The sequence below is a fragment of the Perca flavescens genome, chromosome 13 (genome assembly GCF_004354835.1).
Source record: "Perca flavescens isolate YP-PL-M2 chromosome 13, PFLA_1.0, whole genome shotgun sequence".
Taxonomy (NCBI): domain Eukaryota; kingdom Metazoa; phylum Chordata; class Actinopteri; order Perciformes; family Percidae; genus Perca; species Perca flavescens.
Genome location: NC_041343.1, coordinates 23,100,768 through 23,112,994, shown reverse-complemented (window position 1 = coordinate 23,112,994; position 12,227 = coordinate 23,100,768). Strand labels below are relative to the sequence as shown.

Here is a 12,227-nt window from a genome sequence, read left to right as displayed (position 1 = left end):
AAAGAGAGGGTTTTTTTCTTCTTCAAGTTGAATATTAAAATAAGTTGAGGAGGTATACATGGGAGAGGGAGACAAGGACTTTTTTTTTTACGATATGTGAGTTTCTGTTTTTGCTGGTGGCAGTTCAGAAATTTGCAAATGGAGCAGTTACTACAGTTAAAACTGAATTGAATTAGTCAAAGAACAAATCATTTCCTCATATGTTAATAGGCATGAAAGCTGCCACTCAAACTCAGGAGCTGACTAGACAACCAGACCAAGACCTGCATGAAAAGGTGGGTCCAGTTCAAAGTGGACTCAAGTGCAGTTGGTTGGAGTGTGAAAGTACAGCAGACCAAACACAGGATCTTAACATGACTTAAATAGCATAACAGATTGTTATCTGTTAAGACAGTGCTCTTAAAATCAATCTGTATAATCGCTGTATATAGTTATGCACATTTGGTATAGTGTTATAGCAAGTTTGCATTTTAACATATTGAGTGGAGAATTATTTCTCCATCAGTAATTTAAAAAACAGAGGTGCGGTGTGTTTGTGAGTGAAATGCAGAAACCTCACAGTGACATATGAAGTTGAGTTGTGGTCTTGACTAATAATACCCAGGATACAGGTGTGAAAGTGAACTTGTTTTCTTTGTTTGAAAAGTAACTTGAGAAAATCTGAAAAAGCATCCATGTCATGCAAGAAATGGTTTACCTCACTGGATTAAGAAGACTGTGTCCAGCACCTCTCTGAATACTACACAGGAGGAAGACATTCAAGGTTTGTCGAAAAAGTCGTCCAAGTACAAGTCTTAAAGTGCTCATATTATGCTCATTTTCAAGTTCATAATTGTATTTAGGAGGTTGCACCAGAATAGGTTTACATGGTTTAATTTTCAAAAAACTGCACATTGCTGCAGCTCCTCTTTTCACCCTGTGTGTTGAGCTCTCTGTTTTAGCTACAGAGTGAGACATCTCACTTCTGTTCAATCTTTGTTGGGAGTCGCACATGCGCAGTACCTAGTCAAGGACTACTAGCTAATCAGTAGCAGAGTCTGAGGGCGTGCCACGCTAGCAGCTAGGCGAGCATTATAATGTGTTACAAAGTGAAGCACGTTGTCACGGAAGTAAAGGTAGAACTACAATAGAGCTGTTTGGAGCAGTTTGTAAACGGTGTTTTCTGTTGAAGATGGTATCTCCCTTTGGGGTGGACTTTGGGCTTTTTCACTTTAATGTATAACATGCACAAAAAAAAGATATATAACACAATAAAGGAAAGGGGGAAAGCCAAAAAGGATAATATGAGCACTTTAATCCTTTGATTATTTTCAACACTTTCTGAGGCATGCATCAGTCATCTCTGGCTTATATGTGTGATGTGGGGCACAGCTGCAGAGGAAAGTATTCTTAATTAATGCTCAGCCATGGCCGCCATCATCATCATTAAGAGTGAGGGGAGCTAATTGGCAGAATTTGTATCTATTGGCTGCAGCAGCATCGTGAGACCAGGAAATCTGTTCAACTAGGTTTGTGCACCCTGTCATTGTATGGAAAAGATTATGGCACGTGTAAGCACTTCGGCTTACATGCTGTATATGGTTTTATATGTGTGTGCATGAATGTGTCTTTCTTGGATGTCCCTGTTAGTTGATGGATTGGGTTATGGCTGTGGCACACCATTAACAGTGGACAAAGTAGAGCAGGCGAAGCAGAGTGAGGCAGCAGTCTTGGAGGACATGAACTCCTGAACTTTAGATCCAGAAACATCTCTGCCACTGGGAGGAAGACTAGGAGAAGGCGTGTGTCCTTTAAATGGCTTTGGCGCGCTGGCTGCACAGTCCACACACTTAATGTCTCCTTCTCTCTCCATGTGTGTCATCTTGCTCTCTATTACTTTATATTTATCCCTCTCTCCTCTTTTATCTGTCTCTAATAGCCCATCTGTATCTTTCTGTCCTTCCCTCTATGCATCTTCCTCCTGCTCTCTCTGTCTATTAGTAACTATCCATCAAGTAACTCCACTAACTGACCTCTGCAAACCACTCCCCAACCCGTGTAGCTTCTGATTGTGTGTGTGTGGGGAGGTTGTGCGTGATGTGTGCGTGGAGATTGGTGACACACACACACGCACATAAAACACTCAAACCACTTTGTGGAAATGCATAAACGCACATAAACACACATGTATACTAAAGCCTAAAACACACACGGCACATGCAATCATGCACTTACTGAGACACTGACATACATAAACACACAGGATAATATTATGCCCAGGAACGCACACATGCGCAAACACATAGAAATGCCTTTTAAAACATAGGCACACATTAATTGACTCACACACCCAGACACTACTACAGCAGAGGAACTCAGTCATTTCATTGATCTAAAGAAGTGGAGCAGAAAGGTAAAATGCTGAGGTGGGGCTGTTCTCTGCTAAAACTACTAAATATGCTTCACAAAGAATTGTGTGTACCAGTAAGCCACATTTTATAAAGAGACGTGGCGGTGTAGCACACACACAGTCGTTCATACATACAAACATATGAACTTTTGTATCTGCCACCAACTTTGAAAGGACTCCTTAAAAACAAAACTGATGTGATGATAGCATCTACCGATACACTTTAGGTCATATTTTATACACCTAGTGACAACTTTAAAATGTTCCCTTTATTTTTATGTCAAAATCCTCATACAGTATCATAATAAATTAATTTTTCTGGCTTGAGCTGGTTTCCAATTGTACTACCATCATAAAAAAACATATTCGCAAGTATAGCAATTTGTTCAAATTTATTTAATTGTAACTATGTTTAGAACTGACCTTATTTGTGGTGCCTTCGCCATCTCTCTTAAAAGGGGTGATAGAATGCAAAACCGATTTTACCTTGTCATTAGGGATGGGCGATATAGACGATATGCAATATAAACGATACAAAATGGCCTACGATAGAGATTTTAATTACATTGCACTATCGCGATAATTCATGTTGATGACGCAATCTACCCGACAAGTTTAGAGCAGGCACGGCGCCAGGATTCCAGTTTAGGGTGGGCCAGACCAATTGTGGGTGGGCCTTAAATTACGTTATCAAATCCCTGTTTAACCTAATACAAATGACTGGCTAATATACTGTTATATTATATATATGTGCTTACATAATAAAGATTGTAATAGCTTGATGCTATTTATATGTTGTTGCACTGTAAAAAGTTTCGGTGCAAAGGATGGACCTATCCGCGATCACTCTCCTTGGTTCTGCCCAAAAGAAGAGCGCTTTGGAATCTCCATTACTACCATACCTGGCTGTGCTATAGCGCATCTCTCCTAACCTAAGGCCTATAGACTGTAAAAGTGGTCAGGAATCTAATATTTCCCCAAAACATAGTTTAGTTCTGCTTGTATAACATTAGGCCAAATATTTCACGATTCTTTTCAATTGTTTTAAGTTTTCAACAATATACAGATCAACAACACTGCCCGACAGTTTCAATCAATACTCGGCCACAGAACGTGTTCATTGACGTCATCTGTCATGTAAAACAAGACTCAAGTTGTATCCTTACTTTAGTGTGATGATTCAGGTTATAAACATGTTTAACAAAAATAAATAAATTGCATTAACAAGCCCTAAAGCATCATTGACCATAACAAGAGAAAACCATGAGGCTGTTGTCAGCTTGTTACTGACAACAGTAACAAGCTGTTATAGAAATAGAACTGCGCCTGCAGCTCTGTAGCGGGTTATGAATTGATTATTTTAATCCATATATCTCATAACGACATAATACAATACAGGCAGAGTAGCCTTCACATACCTTACTGTTATCCTCTGGCGGTCCTACACAATTAAACTCCCTAAAGCAGAAGAAGTGACCGGATAATTTAGCACTGGTTGAGTTGCGTGCTATATCCATAGAGCCTATATTATCCACTCGCGAGGCAGAGGCAAAGGCACTAGCACCGGCGCTGGTCGCGCTAGCATCCTGCGCTGGCCGAGACAAAGATGTGCTAGGTGTTGTGGATCTCAGCTCTCCTTCATCTCCTGGTTGCAGCGATGACTCTGAGACCGTTCGTGCACGTTTAAGGTACCTAAACAACGGCTGTTGCAACCTTGTCCTTTACTGGAAATGATTTTCACACTCTCAGATCACTGGGAGCTAGCCTAGCATACCTACAAGCTACATCCGATCCGAACCACTGTCTGCTGAACTTGCGCAGAAACATAAAAATAGACATGACCCGTTTTTATAAATTGTTTTTGAAAACTAAACACGCGCGTGTGTGCAGCGGCGGAGTGGAACCAAAAAATTTACCGGGACGTTTACGGCCCCTGCCGTACGGGTTGAGCAGAGGCTGCACAGTTTGACCAGCAGGCAGCGGCGCCAAGCCGCCGGATGGTGTTGCTAACAACTTGCAATGTACAACTTGCAATGTATTATCAGACCGGCCCACCAGGAAAAGTCTCTTCTCTGTCTGTGTGTGTGTGTGTGTGTGTGTGTGTGTGTGTGTGTGTGTGTGTGTGTGTGTGTGTGTGTGTGTGTGTGTGTGCGTGCGTGTGCGAGTGCGTGTGCGCGCACGCATTTGAGCGCGCACACATTACATTAGGCTGCAGGTAAGAAACTTTGTTTAAAATATGTTTTTATTTAAAGTATCTGTGCATCTTTGCCTAATACTGAAAGTATTTTCAGTAAAGTGTCTGTTCCTTAACTAAACAGACACCAGTTTTTCCTGTTCTCTGCATCTTGGTTGGCTTTTAAGAACCAAGGACTTAAACTTACTAAGTGTAGTGCCTTTTAGAATGGTTTGCACTAAAGAAAAGACACCCAATACTTTAAGCTTTTTCTTTGTCAAAGTCTCTGCAACTAGTGTACTTAAATTTTATTTATCTGCAACATTATGTTGTATAATTACTGTTTTGAACAATAAATGTTCTCTATACTATGTTTCTTTCTCTTTTTAAAAAAAAAATACATTTAGCAGTTTGGTTTTCCTTAGGGTCTATGTAACCTGGTCTGAAATGGTTCTATTATAATTTATATATATCGCAATATATATCGTTATCGCAAGAGGCTGCAATGTATATCGTAATATGGATTTTAGGCCATATCGCCCATCCCTACTTGTCATAGTTGAAAATCGACAGTTTGGAGGGTAAATAGGACATACATAGAACCTCAAAATACCATTTACACCTCTTTCCTCTGCAAATCTCACAATTTGAAACTGCCTCTGAAAACGGGCGAATCTGAACAAAGCTAAAAGTTGACGTCAACTTCTAAAATCCTCCTCATTTGGCTCTACCTTCTATCTTTGTAACGACCCAAAATTTACATAGGCCACTGACTGATCTGAGGTCAGTTAGTCTTCTAAGTCTTTCACGCAAATCTCAGAAATTTTATACATTGTTCACCTGCTGTTGCATTACTAAATTCACTTCTGATACTTTTCTATGCGAGAAATCAACTATATAAAGCTCAAATATGGGCCGTTTTAGAAAAAATTGATGGCTAATTGCAAATTTAGTACAACGGTTTCGGAGTTCAGGAGCTCCACAGTATGCCTGCCCAGATCGGTGGCTTTCTTCCTGGACTGTCAGACCCCACTGCACGCTGGCTGGTACTCTCTCAGGAGATATGGCCCATAGAAAAGGAGTAGATATCGGACAATTGAACGGGACATGTGGATTTAAATCAGTGACTCGCAATGGGCGGTGCGCAGGAGCTGCCTGCCGGCAGCGGTTCACAGTACGTTAACTTTTTTTCCAAAATGGATCCTCAGGGAACAGTGTCGAAAGCATAGGTGTGTATGTGTGTGTGTGTGTGTGTGTGTGTGTGTGTGTGTGTGTGTGTGTGTGTGTGTGTGTGTGTGTGTGTGTGTGTGTGTGTGTGTGCGCGCAACACACAGGAGGATGAATAGACTGTAACGAAACTCTGTATCTGGTGCTTTGTACATTAAGATTAGTTGATGAGTTCATGTCGGGGCAGAAATCAAGTTTGAAGCCAGCGGCATAGCAGGCATGCCTGGACATGTCTGTAGTTTGGAACGTTAACAGACAGTGTAAAGAAAGCTGCCGCTGAGGAAAAAAAAAGGATTGTTAGTCCAATTTAACAGGGTAGCATTAGGGGCCAAAAAAAAACAGCAAAAGAGACATTTTCAGCCCAACCGATGTTACATAACCTATTAGAAGACCTTAAGGAACAGCGTGAAATACCGTATATAACCATTCTATCACCCCTTTAAGTGAAAGCTAACTTTTAGGTACTGGCATTTTATAAAGTCAGCACACATTAACAATTTTTCATAAAATGGTACTGAATACAACATTACTCCACTTCTCAAATGGCTTGGTGTCATGATGGCTCCATAGTTTTCTTCATTTTGCTTTAAAAAAATACCATAGCCTAGTTTTTAAGTGCATTAGGCATGCAATGGGTCAGACAAACATTTTAGTCCCTGCTGAAGTCAAGGCACAGCCTATAATTCCTATTTATAGTATTGTCAATTTTGAATTCAAATTTCATAAAATTACATGTGGAATATTAATGTTTTTCCCTCTGACAAATTATTTCTACCTATATATGAATACTGATAGCCACAATGCCCAAAATACTGGAGCGATACCAAGATAACCTCAAAGTCCAATTACCCTCAGTATATTTTGAACAAAGTTTGACTATGTTAAGAAAATTCTCTAAAAGACGTGTTCGTTCTGATTTCTGGAGGAGGAAGGAGAGGCTGGGGGAATTGAAAGTTAACTAAAAGGTTTAATAAAACAACACGATGAAAACAACAGTCAAAACACAAATGTTACACTGCAGCTGACAGCGGACTGATCTCATGCTTCTCCTTGCGGAGTTACAGAAGAACAGTCCTGACTCATTCTCCGGATTACACATTTATTCCCTTCCCTCAAGATAAGGACACACCTCTGAATTTAGGTTTACTACAGGTCACAGACTAAGGTTGATTATCATGGTAGTGCTGATTATTCTCAAGTTTACAGAGTTTGCATTTCCTTTGTTCTAACCCAGACTTGGCACCAGGAGGTTGGAGACTCAAAGAGACGTTTCTCTTTATATGTTAATAGTTGATTTTAACCTAATCTATCTGCAAGAAACAGGAAGAGAGGGGGAGAGAAATAGCCAGCTGTTTTTACCTTAGTAGGCTAGTCATTCTAGATTCCATTCCTTTTTTCATAACCTGACTGCAGCATACAATTTATTATTTAAAACATAAAACATAAGCAAGGTTTTAACTTTTTACAACCTAACACTATAATTAGCTCCCTTTCAAATCAAGTCTCCTTTTTTGAAAATGCATGTAGGGTTTGGGCAGGCTTTCCACAAGTCAGGTCTGAAATTCTGTACCCATAAATACCTCAACATATTACACTCTCAGAGAGTCTGTCCAACTGCTAGGACAGTTTTGAAAAGTGTTGCAAATAAATAAATAAGGACTTCTGGAAAGTGTATCAACTATCACTACAACATAGAGGAAAAACAGATCTTGCATGCTACTAGTTTAAGAAAAAACTTTTACTTTACTTTGATTTATCAGCTAAGATATATTTCCACACAATATGTTCCCATCATCTCTGCCAAGCGTTATCTCTGCCTTAATAGTGCACACTTTCCGCTTCAAAGATCTGCATTCCTTTGACCTCAAAGGCATTAGTCTCCATCTCCTCCTCTTTATAACACCCGTGGGAGCTGGCTTCGCATTCCTATGGGAACGCTGCGCTCTTCGTCTTGGTAAGAGGACTTTTTTCTACATATGACAAGCCCATGAAATATGACATTGACACACAGAAGCTGCTGCTTGTACAGATAGGCAGAATACAGAACAAGGTTTTACAAGCAAAACCGTTCTGATGGGAAGAAACTGCTGGCCGTCACAGCTGCTGGTGAGATGTAAGGTAGGGGTACCATTTCTGTCACGCTACACTGTATGCTAATGACAGCCCACGTCAGTCAAGTACAGAGAGTTAAAAAGATAGAAAGTGAAAAGTGGAGTGGGGGTGTACAGAGAGGGAGAGGGGGAGCACTGACACACTGGTCAGTGCATTTTAATGTCAATTAAAAAGCAGCACCATGACAGGAAACTCTCCATAAAGCCAAGGCGCTGTGACTGAGTGAATAATAGCAAGGACAGAGAAACGCCTTCTTTTCTCGTTGCTCCATCATGTGTTTATGCCCTTCTCTCGCTCATTTTCCTTCCAACTCTCTCATTCTTTCTCTTATTTTCCCTGCACGTTGTTACTCTTAATTTCTTTCCTTCAGTGACTCCTTAATCCCTTTATGCTCTCTAATTTCTCTCCCCACCCTCAAGGCCGAAGCTATGAAAAACATGGACATGGATGTGGCCTTCATATGAGTTATGATAATGGCTGTCCCTCCTCTTGACCCCCTCACCTCACCTCTCAGGTCCACGAGAAGAACCAAATGCCAACTCTAATTAGCATAGAGCCCATTAGCTTCCCTCCAGTAACTTGAAAAAGGGGAGAGAAGCTCTGAATCACCTTATTATGCACAGAGAAATTGGGATTTGGTTTTTTCCACATCTATAGATGGGCTTCACACCGCTGGTTTTAAGTCAAGGTCCTCAGCTCTCGTGCTCAGATGACTGCATTTGTAAACACTCAACTTTGCTGTTTTAATAATATGGAACAATATGTTATTTGAATTGAGACATTACTAAATGAATCAACACCTATGTCATAGCATTTCAGAATAATTTAATTCAAACTCCAATTGTTCTTGCTATACATTTATTCAGTGAAATATCAGTTGGCAAGAAACTGCTTGGCAATCTTGTCTTGAATTGTGCATTTGGCCCTACTGGTCTCAAGAAGATACAAAGAGGCCACAGTTGCACGGTTACTCTCAGGCAAGTCCATCAAAGATGACTCTCTGGTAGGTACATGGTGCCGACCCATGTGAGAGGAATTTCAATTAAATACAGGCTTTTGCAACCATAAATAACAGCAAGGAACATTTTATCCATTAAATACTGTTAATAATACTGCAATTCTGTTTTTCAGTCAAGATGCACACTCTAGAGAAGATCAGCTTGGTGCTACTCTATAATTTCCTAAATTGATAGTTAGAGCGGACTATGAGGCTGCATCCAAATACTGGAAAGAAAGGCACACATATAGCACCGTTTCAAAGCACTACAACAGTTGTGTGTTTATTCTTGTGTAAAATAAACTGATATCAAACTGCCAAAACTGGGGATATCAAAATACCTATGCACAATGACAGGTGCCAACCGATTAATTTACCACTGTACTTATAAGAGATTTGAACTCAGGCAGAGACCAATTCTCTTAGTTACACTTGGAACAGACACCAAGACCATTTCTTACTAGTCACTCCAGTTTATTTTGTGGTTCACACGGTCTTGAGTCACTGTAGTTTTTGTTTCAAAATGAGTTCATGAAGTCCACGCACACTCATTTATACACGTTTGAATTAGGGTATTTGTAATGTTGAACATTAAATTGGAAAACCAAGTTTACATTCAGCAGAAATCATTGAACTGTATCATCCACAAATGGATGTGAAATCTCTCTAGCCTAATCAATTAAAACGTGTTATATCCGTTATATAACGTGGCCACAAGGAAAAGAGGTATCAAACTGACAAAGTTTAAATACACAAAATCTGTATTTGTAGTGCAAAGATGATGCTTTCAAAGTTTGAATGTAGCCTACAATCAGCCTTGAATAGTTTGGTGGAATATGCTTCTGTGTGTTAAGGGTCTACCTTTTAGTCTCCCCACAGACTCAGTCTGAATACAACAGGAAGCTAAAGTTACATGCTAGGAGAAGCATGAAGGACACATATTTATAGGACTGTAAAAGCGTCACATTGTCAGAGAAACAGTGTTTGTATGCTTGTTTGGAAATGCATAATTTGTGTGTTTACAGCACAACACACCAGCCAAAGCCTTGACCAGATCAAACTAGAGCTTTATCTCAGAGAGGAGTGTGGCCATTTGTTACAGATTTGCCAGATAAACTGAAAGACACAACAACCAAGAATTCCGTGCTTGCATTCTCTCCTGTTAACACTAGGAAACAGTTTGGCCACTTCAGAAGGCATAACAGCAAAATAAAGAGACACAAGCATGGAGGTATAATCCATTAAAGAGCCCAATGTGTGTCTCAACCTCAAACAAATAGAGGCACACAAGTGGTGATCAGAGCTTGGGATCTATTAGGCCTGGGCAGAACATATTTTATGCCTTTATCTTGCTTTGTACAATAAGAGATATGACAACAGGTTAGCGTGGAGAGAGCTCAAACAAGATGCCCCCACCCCCTCTGCCTTCCAGCTGGAAAAGAGATAGAATGAAAAGAAGATTGTTTCTCTGAAAGGTCTGAAGATAGTTCTGTCAGATGTTCAGGTGAATATTAAATTACTACTGAGCATTCTCAATAGACTTGGGTAAAATTTCTTTTTACAGTTTGATGAAAGACAAACGGACAAATGAAGAAAAATCTATTTTGGGATTCATTTTTAGACGATGTGGAAAAAAAACATGTAGCCCACAAACTTTTTTATTAATTGACAGACAATTTTTAGGCATTGCTTTAAACTGACATTTTATTGTTTTGGAATAAGTTCACGCTCTGTGCAGCAACATACACATCAAGCAACTTTATATGTAAGTTTGAATTCTGCAAGCAGAAAACTGACAAGAATTAGTGTGAAGTATTAAGGGTGTCCTGTGTCGTTTGTTGACAATGGAGATGAAGGGTGGCTGCCAAAATCCTGTCCAAATTCTTCTTTCCTTGACGGATTCAGATTGACCCTCCTCCAATGGATATTAAACAATACTATAAAGTGCTACACGTAACACTATAAGCAGTCCTTCCAGAAAAATGCGGAGTTTTTTTGTGATTATTGCGGGCAAAAATCCTTGATTATGCGGCACGTTTTCTTAAGAAATGTGATGGAATATACGGGATATTTATGCAATTTTATGTGATGAAATTGCGGGAACTTGCAAAAACTGCAGTTTGTTGAAAAAGAGAAAAACGTGATTCCCCCAACACCCTGCTTTTTTTTACTTTATTTAAAAAAATTGTTTACAGATATTCAGTCATCGCAATATGTAAACAAATAAGATACAAAAATATGTACAAATAATATGAGTAATAAAAGTAATGTCTAAACAGAGGGAAATAAAAGATACAAAAGAGACAGACTTTCAAAAATCGTTAATATAGACAGCAGGAGCACTTAAAGAAATTTGAGTAGACATCAGATATTAAGATAGCTTTCTTATTGGATACCAGCTTGACTCAAAATACACGTCAAATTCAACCTCCAACATCCTGCTTTTCAATGATGTTCACGTCGCGTAATTACGTCACTTCATAACGTTCCCATGGCAACAGGGGAAAATGGCTGCTCTTGTGTGAAGTAAACACAACATTTTTTCAACTTTCTGCTAAGATATATGTGACTTTTTTGCAACGAAAATGTGGGGATTATGAAATCATGCAAGCCCCGCATATTTTGCGCGGAAATTGGCAATTTATGTGGCGAAAGTGCGGCATATTTGAAAAAATGTGGCCCCCCGCATAAATATGCAGACTTTGGCTGATTATGCATTGAATTATGCGATCGAATAATCGCGTTTTTCTGGAGGGACTGTATAAGAAACCATTTATAGGCAACCTGTGATGGAGGGATTTTTTTCTTATCACAGAGCTATTCACCTATCAAACATATTGAAGCTGATCCACCACTCATTTTAATGTAGGCCAGCTTTAAGTGTACTATGTGCAGCAGCATTATGTGTGTGTGTGTGTGTGTGTGTGTGTGTGTGTGTGTGTGTGTGTGTGTGTGTGTGTGTGTGTGTGTGTGTGTAACACGGTATTGGTAGATACTCAATATTAAAAAGGACTCTGATAGGCATTGGGGACACAAATAAAATGTGATTGGGAGATAAACCATCCGTATGGTACCTGATGGTCTTTAATAAAAAGGTAGGTATTATAATAATTCACATACTTAAAACAATTTGGCTGGTATCACTGCCTTTTGGGATTTCAGTCAAATTGTCACATGGTGACATTTTCTTAAATGACAGCTTACTATCTAAACACTAACAGTCTCTTACATACAGTACCAGATGGTTAGTCAGCATGGACAGCTGATAGAGGGTCCTGTGGACCAATCCGTCACTTTGCAACCAACATTACCATCACTTCCACATGCAA

General features: G+C 39.6%; 1 long non-coding RNA gene across 1 annotated transcript in view; it reads right to left on the bottom strand.

Moving 5' to 3' along the window:
- The window catches only part of LOC114567397 (uncharacterized), a 72,135-nt gene that overhangs the window by 30,879 nt on the left and 29,029 nt on the right, over positions 1-12,227 (bottom strand). The window lies entirely within an intron of this gene.